The 12,917-nt window shown below is 38.4% G+C and overlaps 1 non-coding gene across 1 annotated transcript; it reads right to left on the minus strand.

Annotated features, from left to right (window-relative positions):
• Window positions 1-5,003: 5,003 nt before the first annotated feature.
• LOC145580560 (small nucleolar RNA R71) lies at window positions 5,004-5,110 on the minus strand. The gene has a single exon (XR_014099578.1). It is a non-coding gene; the product is annotated as a small nucleolar RNA R71 (small nucleolar RNA).
• Between the last annotated feature and the right edge of the window lie 7,807 nt (window positions 5,111-12,917).

Consider the following 12,917-nt stretch of genomic DNA (forward strand, 5'->3'; position numbering starts at 1 on the left):
TTCGAGAGATGAGAATTGATGTTTAGGCTTAGTTTCAATAGGCGGACTAATTTATAAATGGTTAAGTCGAGATTCGGGAGATGAGATTTAATACCGGTAAATTAACTCTGTGATTGTAATACGTAGCAAAAGCCCTTTATGATCTGATTAATTGATGCATTGATGATTGATTGTTTATGTTTTACTCTGGAATATTGTTTATTGGTGAACCTATGCCCTAGGTCTTTTATTCATTGATTTCCTCCTACTTTTATTTCTCCCTCCTTTTATTCTTCGTAGTATAGTTCCTTTAAATAACAACAATTTTGGTTACTTGATAATTTAGATTACTCTTAATTAATTAGGAATAAATTGACTTGTTTTCCTGTGGTTCGACCCTTCTTCCCTATCTGCATAGTTAGTGGACTTTGGAATTATTTTTTATTAGGTGATGCGACTAAAATCTGTCACTAAGCAAAGTGCATGTTGTATTTCATGTGTCTCAATTGAGAAGATATATCCCTGATAAGGAAAGACCTGTCAAGCTTCTTGACAGTAAAATGCGTAGTACATGCAATAAGAATGTTAAGATTATGAAAGTGCTGTGGTCTAACCAAGAATATGAGGAAGCTACTTGGAAAGCCGAGGACGAAATGAAAAAGAAATACCCAGAGTTGTTTCAGGTATGTTGAGTTATGGGGACGTAACTCGTTTTCTTTAAGGGGGGTAGAATGCGGTAGAATTTCGCGCTTTTTCCTATATTTTTTTGGTTATTTTTGTGCTTTTTGCACAATTTTAACGAGTGGTTTGAGTAATTGTGTTCTCAAAGAGACGTAAAAAGGTAAAGGTATGACAAAAAGTACAGCAATATTATACAAAGTGAGGAAAAAGTTTGAATTTCGTTTACCAAAGTTTCGGGACGAAACTTCTTTTAAGGGGGGTAGATTGTAATACCCTGCATTTTTATACGTATTTTTTTTAAATAAGTATTTTGTGTGGTATTTAAATAATTTGAAATGAATTATTTATGACAATTTAATTATTTATCTTAAATAAGCTTGGAAATATTTTATAAAAGGAAAGTTTTATTTAATTAATTATTTTATTAAGTGGGGTTTTAATTTAGGAAAGTTTTATTTTAGTAAAGTTTTATTAGGAAAGGGATTAGGAAAGATTAAAAAGGGAAAGTCTAGGTAAGAAGGGTTTCTAGAGAAAGGGGTATAAATATTCAATACTTGGGCAAATTAAACTTTGCCCATAGTGAAGAATACCCAAGGTAAACTTTCTCTCCCTTCTCCTTTATTTTTCTTTCTTTTTCCCCTTCCCCTTTTTCAGTACTCACCACCACCGACCACCAACACCACCGGTGGGCCGCCGGCCACCACCAGTAGCAACCGGCTGTGGTGTCGTGCAGCTGTCCGGCCTCCTCTTTTCAAAAAAAAAATATTCTTTTTATTTTTCTTTTCTTTAAATCCTAGATCTAATTATAAATTATGAGTTTTGTGATGATTTTATGATGATTAATATTAAGTATGGTGCAAATTAATTTTCAGATTTTAATTCTAATTAAAAAGCCCCATTTTTTAAACCCTAGATTTATAAATAATTGATTATTGAAGGAATATGATTTAGGTTGGTTTAAACCTTTAATTTAAGAGTTTTAAAGTATAATTACAGCAAGTTTTTATTAATTAATATTGCTAGAATTTTTGGTAGTATACTAAAAATTAAGTTTCTTGAAAGAATTTTAACTACCCATTAATTGGGATTAAAGTATGAGATTTTAAATAAATTTTCAGCTTGTTTTAATTAAATTATGAGTGGTTTAATAAGAGTATATGTTGCTGGAATTTTGTGTGGAGTAGATTTTAATGTCATATTATGATTTTGGTTTGTATGAGACTTTAAAATGAGTGAAATCTATTAGTCATAGCGATTTTAAGACCGTATTCAAGGTACGTCCGTGTACTTAGCATTTTTTTGATGATGTAGCAACATGCTAGGCTTAATTAATTAATTCCAAGTAGTATCATGCTAGATTATGATTGGAAATTGTGATTTGGTTGATGTTGGTGATTGAATTATGAAGCATGATTTATTTGCGATGGATTAATGATTTGAAAATAATCGTTTGGCATGTTGAATATGAACCACACTTTTATTTATGGCATGATAGAAAGCATGTTTAATTAAACTAAATGTTTAATTTGGTTTGGAATATTAAAAAAGAATTTTATTATGGTTCATATAAATTTTATTGATGCTATAAGCATGAGAAAGGAGCTATTTAAGTGTCTTTGTACACGAGGATTAAATTGTATTTGGTGCCCTAGTGCACTTAAGGTGTTCTTAACACCGAGGGATAGGATTCGTGGCGCATTATGCGTTTAAGGTGTCTTTGACACTGAGGTAGATTTAAAAAGGGTTCCAACATTAAATATTATGTGGTCACTAATTATTCAAGAATTAAATTGGAATGTTTAATTGTTTGAATAATTATTATGATTGACTGATTATGGTTTGAGAGTCATCACCAAGTTTAATAATATGTAAATAACGTAAAGTGAAAGAGATTACGTACCAAAACTCTTGGAACGTTTATACCTTGAGTATGAACATATGGGGGGAGTTATGGGGTTTTATATTTAACCATAACTTCTACTGGGAGTACAGGACGCTGTATTTTCCTTTTATTATTATGCGCAAGAATTCCGCGACTTACGAGTGGTTCTTTTATACTGATAAGTGTTTTATTTGTCCACTTATCATGGCTTTTTAAAACACAATTTTGTACTCTTTCCCCTACTTTAATCCCTTTTTCTAACTCCTCTTGCGCTAATTTGCATCTTTTGGCTTCCCCGTTTCTTTTTATGTGTGTGCTCGTGCTTGTAGGTATGATGAAAAATGGGCTAATAGCATAAGCATGAAGAAATACTCTTTGGAAGCAAAGTTAAGCAGGAGCGGGCGTGCAGCCTTTTAGGAGCGGGCGCTCCTACCTGAACTGCTACATTCTGCCTCAAACTGGTGTAAGAGGAGAGGGCGTGCAGAGAGCCCAGGAGCGGGCGCTCCACACCCAGGAGCGGGCGCTCCTCCTCAATGGAGCGGGCGCTCCTCCTGTTCTGAAGCCTAATTTTTGACGGATTTTACGATGTAATCTTTGGGCATATAAATAGAACGCTTAGCTTCAGTTTTGAGGATCTTCTTTCCCCTTCTAGTTTTCTTAGGCCCTTAGTTCTTCTCAACCCTTATTTATTAGCTTAGAACTTCTCAACTCAATCATTGAAGTAGATTAATTGAAGTTTGTATTCTTCTTTTCAACATTTTCTCAACTTTGAAGCATTTTAAGTAATCTCTTTCCTCTATCTCTTGCTCTTTAATTTCAGTTTTTATTTACTTTGAATTGTTAATTTCTCTCTTGTTCTTGTTTAATTGTTGTTGCATGTCCAATCTACCTTGTTCCTACTACTCCTCTTAACTTATTAACTTAATGTTTGGATTAGAACTTGTTGTTTTGATGTCCCTCACCATGTTTAGTGAGTAGTTTCTTAGCTAGGGGTTGGGTGAAGACCCAACCAAGCCATGGGTTGATTGTTGATTGTGCTTGCATGTTCATTTTGGGTTGATGATTGATTGTTAAAGAATTGGTTAATTGCATGTGTAATTGGATGGCCACTTATTGCTCATGTATTCACTTCTATGCTTGCATTGAGAGATGAAGTCTAGTTGTGAGCCTATTCTTATATGTTTATGCTAAATTCCTCTTGATTACGGTTCCTTGTTTGAATGATGTGGTAGTCTTAGTTGCAACAATTAGGTGAGAAATCCCAATTGTTTGTGCCTTAATGCTTTCTTGGACCGATCGAAAGACAAAACCGAGTTAGTAGTCTACTTCTCATTGTTAAGACTTGGTTGGCCTATCTTGTTAGTTGAGTTTGGCTTAGGAATGCTTAGTGTTGTGGCTTCGAAAGAAGGTAACATTGAGTGCCCTCTCTATCACCCAATTTGTGTTCGTGCTTGCCTATTGATTTGATCCGTTGGTTTGGTTGGAGTCGATCCCTATTCCCCCTAGTGTTTGTCTCCATAGTAGTTATCTAATCAAAACCCCCAATTTGTGACCGAACTAGATTGCAACCGTTTCATACTCTCGGTGTACTTACCCATTCCCTGTGGATACGATCCTCTACTTACCCTAGACTTGTCTTAGGTTGGTTTAGGTAGAAATATTGTTTGGTTTTAGGATGATCGTCCAACGACCGAATATCCCACTACCAAAATGGCGCCGTTGCCGGGGAATGGCGTTAAGCATTGAGTTACTTATGAGATATGTGAGACTAGTTCATTTGTATAGCTTTATTTTTCTCTGTTTTCTTTGACTAACCTACTAATCTCCCTTCTAGTCTTCTTTGTTTATGCCCAAACGCAGCAATAGGACACTTCCTCTTGTGCCGTTGAATCTTGAGCTTGAAAAAGTAGTAAGGGCAAATCGAAGAGAAAAGAGGGCGATAGCTAGGGGTGCCACATCAAGTGAGGCACAAGTGGTAGTTGAGTCCGATCATTCCAGTTCTAGTGAGTCTAGTGGAGACACCATTCCATTAGAGTCACCAAGGACAAATTCTCCAACTTCTCCACCTCTTCACCAATTTGAAATGGCCGCTCCGAACAAGACTTTAAGAGAGTTTGGTGTTCCTCCTCCATATCAAGAAGCAAGTGGGATTGCTACTCCCGCTATTGAAGCAAACAACTTTGAGATAAGGCCCGCCCTTATCACCTTGATTGAGGGTCATCAATTCTCCGGGGCAAAGCATGAAGATCCCATTGCACATCTCAAGCAATTCACACGGTATTGTAGCACCGTGAAGGCAAATGGGGTGACTCCGGAGTACATTCTCTTAAGCATGTTCAAATTCTCTTTAACGGGCAAGGCAAGTGATTGGCTTGATAGATTGCCTCCAAACTCATTGAATACTTGGAATGAGGTGACTTCGGCATTCCTTGGGAGGTTCATTCCTCTTGGGAAAACGGCGGAGTTAAGGTCCAAGATTTCGAACTTTCAACAAGAGCCCGACGAATCCCTCTATGATGCTTGGGAGAGATTCAAGAGCTACCAACAACAATGCCCCCACCATGGCATGGAAGATTGGCTCTTGCTCCATGGGTTTTATAGAGGACTCTTGATATCGGACCGCATACTCTTGGATGGAGCATCGGGAGGACCTATCATGAACAAGCCACCCACGGAGGCACTAAAGATCATTGAGGATGTAGTTCAAAACTACACCGATTGGAGCCCCGATGAGAGAAGCACTTCCAAGAAAGGAGGAAAGTATGAGGTAAATGCTATAAACATGATTAATTCAAAATTAGATGCTTTATCTTCTAAGTTTGATCAATTGCAATCCTCTTCTCTATCCCCTTCCCCACGTCATAATTCACATGCGTCTAGTTCATTGAATGAAAACATGTCAATACAAATGATGTCTTGTGATGCTTGTGGAAGTGATGATCATGTGACTTCGGAATGCTATTTGCTAAATGATGCATGTTCCCCTTCCCCTTCCATGGAACAAGTAAATGCAATCAACAATGGTCAAACCAATCCTAGGTATGACCCTTATTCCAACACCTATAATGAGGGATGGAAACATCACCCAAACTTTGGTTGGAAAGGGGGCCAAACCCAAGGAAATGGTCAAGGTCAATATAGTGGCCAAAGAAATGTTCAAAATAATCAAGGAAACTATAGGAACCAAGGTAATGGTAACTATGTGTCAAACAACCAAGTTAATCAACAAAATGACAATAGGTATCACCAAAGAGGTCAATATTCGTCTAATCATAACCCACCCGGTTTTAATGGAGGAAATAGACCTACCCTTGCTCCTATCCCTCAACCTCCTCTCCAACTTCAAGCTCCCCCTCCTAAGTCAAGTCTAGAAGCAACAATGGAAAAATTTGTTAATGCTCAAACCAAGAAAACCAATGACTTAGAGGAGTCCATCAAGCAAGTGCAAGTTCACAATAAGATGCTAGAAACTCAATTAACTCAACTAGTCAATGCACTTAAAAGCAACAATCCTAGCATCTCTTCACCTAGTCAAGAAGAACATTGTAAGGCAATCATGACTAGATGTGGGACTAGCATAGATGAAACTCCACCCATGAGCTTGCAAAAAGAGAGTGAAAATGAGGAGGCTAGAGAAGAAAAACAATGTGAGGTGTCTAAGTCAAGTGAGGATGAGATGGTTGTCATGAGTGAGTCCACCACGGTGAGCTTAACCGAAAATTGTAGTGCAATTATCAAAAACCACTCTCCCACTAAACTAAAAGACCCCGGAAGTTTCTCTATTCCTTGCTCAATTAAGAACATTTCCTTTGAGAATGCCCTATGTGATCTAGGAGCTAGTGTGAGTTTGATGCCTTTTTCGGTTTATGAGAAGCTTGGTATAGGTGGTTTGGTACCCACTAATGTCACTCTTCAACTTGCCGATGGATCCACCAAATTCCCTAAGGGTAAGGTTGAGGATGTCCCTCTCAAGGTAGGTAATTTCACCATTCCCGTTGATTTTATTGTGCTAGGAATGACGGAAGATGCCCTCACCCCTATTATCCTAGGTCGGCCTTTCTTAGCAACGGGTGGTGCAATCATTGATGTTAGGGAAGGAAAACTCACATTAAATGTGGGTGATGATGAATTTTGTCTTACCATTGACCCTAAGAGAGGATGTCCTTCCCCCATGAAAGATTGCATGACCTTAGATGCTATTAATGATAATGATTTGCATATGTTGAGAATGCTTTGTGCTACTAACCCTCTTTTCAATGTCCATGAGTCAAAGCAAGGTTTGGATAGGTTTGATGAGGTGATTTCCATGCTTGCTTGCCTCAAGACTATGCTTGAAGATGGTGAGCCCGACGCTCACAAGGATGAAGAGGGTGACATCAAGGCTTCCAAGAAGAAGAGGAAGGGAAAGTCAAAGAGAAAAAGGAAGAAGGATTCAAAGAGAGATGATAAAAATGAATTTGTTGTAGGTGTTAGTCAAGAAAACAATTTGGTTTTGCCCAAGATGGCAAGTTGTAACAATGAAAACAATGGTGACAATTTGGTTTCGAACTTTATCCCACCTTGAGGATACTTTTCGAATTTGCGTCAAGCTAGTGACGTTAAAGAAGCGCTCCCGGGAGGCAACCCGAGTATTTTTGCTTTTACTATAAAAAAAAAAAAAAAAAAAAAAAAAATTTTGAAAAAAAAAAAAAAACGAGAGAGAGAGATGAAAGAGCTTAAACTAACACTTAACATTTTGAATGTTTTGTTTAGTGTTTTGTTTTGCTGTAGGTAATTTGCTCGGAGAAAAGAAATGTAAATTTGGAAACTCCAGATAGGAGCGGGCGCTCCTACCCTAGTGCACGCCCGCTCCTGTATACTCAAATTTGGGCAGGAACTCTTGAAATTCTAGGAGCGGGCGCTCCTGAAGGAGTGCACGCCCGCTCCTCTATATCAAAGATCTGGCAGGAACTTCAGAAAATGTAGGAGCGGGCGCTCCTAACACCTGCACGCCCGCTCCTATACTAAGCTCTCGAAAAAAAAAAAAAAAAAAAAAAAAAAAAAAAAATTGAAAAAAAAAAATAAAAAAAATGGCAGAATCGATACCAAGAAGTAGGAGCGGGCGCTCCTAATCCCTGCACGCCCGCTCCTACTATCAAAAACGAGGCAGTAAGTACCTCTAACAGCAGGAGCGGGCGCTCCTAATCCCAGCACGCCCGCTCCTAATCCCAGCCGTGTAAAAAAAGGGGGATTTCCCCTTATCTCTTTTTACCTTCTCTCATTCTCCACCTCTCATTTACCCATATTCATCTTCTCTCTCCTCTTTACCCACCTCTTTCTCACTCTAAAAACCCCATCTTCTCTACCTTCTCTCATCAAAATCATCATCAATCCTTCATTTTTTTCACTCAAAATTTACAAATTCTTACTCTCCTTCCAATTCTCTTTCTAAAAATCACAAAAATTCACAAATTTGGTCAAAAATTCGAAAACCCACAAAATCTCCATTGAAGAACAAGAGCAAGAAGGTGAAAGCTTGAAGAAGGAGGAGCAAATTTGGGTAGTCTTGGAGGATTTTAGAGCATTTTCATACTCTATTTGGTATAATCCACTTCTCTACTCAACTTTCTTTTTCAAATTTTCTTAATTATTGTTTATTTCATACAAATTGTGTAGTTGATTGCATGTTTGGTTGGAATTGAACAATTATTGATGTTTTATGGAGAATTGTTAGAGAAAATTGTGAATGATTTTTAGAATAGTTGAAATTGTGATTGAAAAACCATAAACATTGTGATTTTGTGAATGTGATTTGTGTGAAATTAGTGAAGTGCATTGTTGTTGGGATTTTTGTGTTGGAATATATTGTTGGTTGTGTTGTGGAACAGGTACATTTGGATTTTTAAAGGGGGTTTGAAGTTAAGGGTGTGTGTGGAGTTGTTTGTTGTTGAGTATTTTTCCTAATTACCTTTTTCCGAACTAAAAGAAAAAAAATGAAGAAATTCATTGGAGGGATTAAGAAAAGGAAAACAAGTGAACCTCAAACATCCTCATCCCCTTCACAACGAGAAAACCCTAACCCACCACCAACTTTAAAAATCGATAAACGATTTAAAAAGCCTTTCGATGACCTTTCCAAACGAAAAATTATTCCAACCCGATTCTATCATCAACATTCAATGCGACTTCTAGGGGTCGATGAGGGAATAAGAAGAGTAGCCGGAAACTTCGGTTGGCTAGACTTCTTGGACCTTGGGGAAGAAACCTTTTCTTCCCTAACTCTTGAATTCCTATCATCGGTTTATATGAAGCACATAAGCCTTGAGGATGAGCCATTAGAATGTGAAATAAAATTTAGAATGTTCAATGTCGAAAAAACCTTAACTTTGACGAGATTGAACGAAATTTTTGAATGGCCCACCCTCAACCAAATCTATGACCCCAATGGTACTTACTTCTCAAGTTATGAGGAGCAAGTGTGGTGGAATACCATTGCGGGGTATCCCAATTTCACAACCCGGTCTAGCCATGCTAGCCACATTATCCACCCCGTCCTTCGAATCTTCATGCGAATCATGAGCTATGCTTGTTTTTCTAAACAAGACTTAGGGAAGCAAACTAAAGAGGAGATCAAATGCCTCTTTCTAGCTTCAAGATTCGAAGGAAATGTGGAAGGGAATGTGAACATGGGATACTTGTTCATCAAGAGATGTATTGAAATAAGAGAAAGTGGAGAGATGAGCGGAGAGATTAGATGCGGGGGAATGATTTCAATTATTGCGAGGAAGTTAGGGTTTGGGTCTTTTCTAGACCAAATGACCCCGGTCCAAAGTTCTAACATGCTTGATCTTAAGGCACTTAGTGATATGAAGTTCCTTAGTGAAATTCCGGGCCGAAATCTTCGCTTTAGTTGGAAGGTCAATGGGGTGCATTATTGCACTCTCCCAAATCCGGCGGTTAATAACTCGGTGGGGGACACATGGCAAGTGCCAAGAGATCAACTCCCACGAGGTATGGCCGGTGGTGGCGAGAATGTACCCGTACCCCGTCGTATGAGTACATCCTCCATTCCCCAATCTAGGGTAGATGGCTCCTCTTCCTCCTCTTCTCTCTTTGATGTGGAAATTGCTTTCAACCAATTAAATCTAACCAATCAAAGACTTCTTGAACAAAATGAGTACCAAAGTTTTGTAGCGGAGAGAAGCTACCAACATCAAGTTGAGAGGGGAGACTTTCTCCCTTACCTCAACTATCCCAACCGTCCCGTTCAAGAAGGGCCGGTAGCGGGTTGGAACAATGGCCAACCCACCTACCCCTTTTGGCAAGGCCCGCGTAGTTCAATTGAGGAGCTTCGCTCCTTTCCCCCTTATGACTACACACAACCCGGGGGAAGTGATTATAGGGGCGACCCTAGCTGTTACTATGTCCCCGAGGTTAGTGGAGATAGTTCATCTTCGGAGGTGCTCGATCCCCCCCTAAGGGGGCATTACGGGTTTCCACCCGGCTATGATGGTGGTTGGGGTGAGCAAGGTATGCCGGACTTTGGCCATTACCGCACTTGCCCCAACTATGATCTACCTCCTTATGTAGACGCCCCGGCCACTTCTAGTGATGTAGATATTAACTACAATTATCACTATTCGCCGGGACGCCGACATAGTTAGATGGTCTAGGCATTCTAGTCACCGTTTCATTGCCCCTTTTCACTTCTTGGGACACCGAGGACGGCGCCAATCCCAAGCTTGGGGGAGGTTACTTCATTGCCTATTTTGTTTCATTGAAACGGTGACCAAATGTCTAGCTTGGGGGAGTATTTAGGCCTTGCATAGAGTTGGGATTTGTTGTTGCTAGTTTTGTTGCTTAATTTGATTATGCTCCGTTTGTCTCGATTGGTTAGTTAATGGTTGAATGTTTGCATTTTGATGAGCTTGGTTTGGTTTATGTGCTTCATTTTCGATGATGATATTTGTTGATGAGCCTCCTCTCCTTCCCAAAAATCCAAAACCCAAAAATCCAAAGCCCTTAATCCAAATTCTTTAGTTAGTTTCTCCTTCCTTCCTCTTCTCCTTCCCTCTCCTAATCTTCTTTAGCTAGTACCTCTTTCCCCTCCTCTAAAAAAAAAAAAAAAAAAAAAAAAAAAAAAAATTGTGTTTCCTTTAATTAGTTTAGACTTTGTATATATTATCTTTGCTTGTAGTCATTTGGCTTGATGATTCGACTAGTGTCTTTGATGGTAAAATGAATTCAAGTGAGCTTGTGATATAATTGTCCTAGTTTTGCAAATGACGGTTTATTTATGAATTGTGGAATGATTGTTTAACTCGTATGTGTATGATCCACTCATAATAGTCCTTGTTTGCTTTGCTACTAATCACTACTCTTTTATCACCTTGTATATAAGAGACACTACTACATCAAGATCAATGGTAACTCCTTCCCTTCTTTTCTTGTTTATATTTTCCTTTTAGTCCCTTTACCCTTTTTTTTTTATAAAAAAAAAAAAAAAAAAAAAACATTTTTGCTTTTAGAATAGTCCTCAATGATGATATTGGATTGCATGTGATGGATATTTGCTTTCTTTTGGTAATAAAATTTCGAGTATGGTTTAGATGCCCTTGGTTGAACATAGAATTGGCTAGTTTAGGCTAGTGTGAGAATAACCTTACCGAATGTACGAAACCAAAAGTCTAGGATTGTGGTAAGAAGGTGTCGCCCATATCGAAGGAATTTGAACCCCGAAAGGTAGTAATTGATCCCACATTGTTCCCAAAAGTGAGGTTGTAATATTTTTCAAGCCTACTACATTTTGAATGAGTGGCAAGGATCCTCTTTGATTTAGTACCTAGATCGAGAACTTGAGTCTTAACTCCCAAGATCGCGGCCTAAACTACTCTTAGTGATCATGAAGATTGTTATGTATTGTTCATTCGCACAAAGTTAAGGCATGTCATTCTTGTTTCATTAGTTCAATATCTAAGTTGTTATAAATAATAGTTTGTGATGTAAATGCCAAGTTTGAAAAAAAAAAAAAAAAAAAAAAAAAAAAAGAAAAAAAAGAGAAAAAGAAAAAAAAAATAGAGAAAGAAAGAAAGAAAAAGAAGTGATGAATAGCCACCACCCTAGCAATTAAACAAGCTTGGGGGTGCATTTTTGTTTCAAGTTTATTCATAGTTTGTAATTTGGGTCAAAGTTAGAAACCTCTTTAGGTTTGCTCTTAGTGTTATATATCTTAGCTTGACTTTAATTGCAAAGCACTTCTAGTTTTCTCTATGCCTTAACTTTGTGCCGTAATCCTTGAGTCTTGTAATGTTAGTAGAGTAGTTGAAGCCATAGTCGGTGGAGGGAGTTGGTTCACAAGCATATGGAGAGGGTACTTATCATTGAGATGTCGAGTGTTCTAAACCTTCTTTTGTTTATTTTTCTTCCGGCTCCTTCGAGGAGTCATGAGACACTACCATTAGGGGGAATTTGAACTTTGTGTTGGGGACGCGGTAAGATTGGTTGAATGGACCAAAGTTGAGTACATTCGGGAAGGTTAGCTAGGCCTTGGCTAGTCATGACCGTGGTTGATCTTAGGCATATACCTCATACTCGAGTTTTTATTGCTTAAGGATTCTTTTATCTTTACATGTGCTTTTCTTTGAGCGGACTAATCTATTGGTTTCTTTTGCGCCAAGTGAATTGCTTAGGGACAAGCAATTGGCTAGCTTGGGGGAATTTGATAAGTGTTTTATTTGTCCACTTATCATGGCTTTTTAAAACACAATTTTGTACTCTTTCCCCTACTTTAATCCCTTTTTCTAACTCCTCTTGCGCTAATTTGCATCTTTTGGCTTCCCCGTTTCTTTTTATGTGTGTGCTCGTGCTTGTAGGTATGATGAAAAATGGGCTAATAGCATAAGCATGAAGAAATACTCTTTGGAAGCAAAGTTAAGCAGGAGCGGGCGTGCAGCCTTTTAGGAGCGGGCGCTCCTACCTGAACTGCTACATTCTGCCTCAAACTGGTGCAAGAGGAGAGGGCGTGCAGAGAGCCCAGGAGCGGGCGCTCCACACCCAGGAGCGGGCGCTCCTCCTGTTCTGAAGCCTAATTTTTGACGGATTTTACGATGTAATCTTTGGGCATATAAATAGAACGCTTAGCTTCAGTTTTGAGGATCTTCTTTCCCCTTCTAGTTTTCTTAGGCCCTTAGTTCTTCTCAACCCTTATTTATTAGCTTAGAACTTCTCAACTCAATCATTGAAGTAGATTAATTGAAGTTTGTATTCTTCTTTTCAACATTTTCTCAACTTTGAAGCATTTTAAGTAATCTCTTTCCTCTATCTCTTGCTCTTTAATTTCAGTTTTTATTTACTTTGAATTGTTAATTTCTCTCTTGTTCTTGTTTAATTGTTGTTG

Source organism: Chenopodium album, chromosome 14 (assembly GCF_948465745.1).
Source record: "Chenopodium album chromosome 14, dcCheAlbu1.1, whole genome shotgun sequence".
NCBI lineage: Eukaryota > Viridiplantae > Streptophyta > Magnoliopsida > Caryophyllales > Amaranthaceae > Chenopodium > Chenopodium album.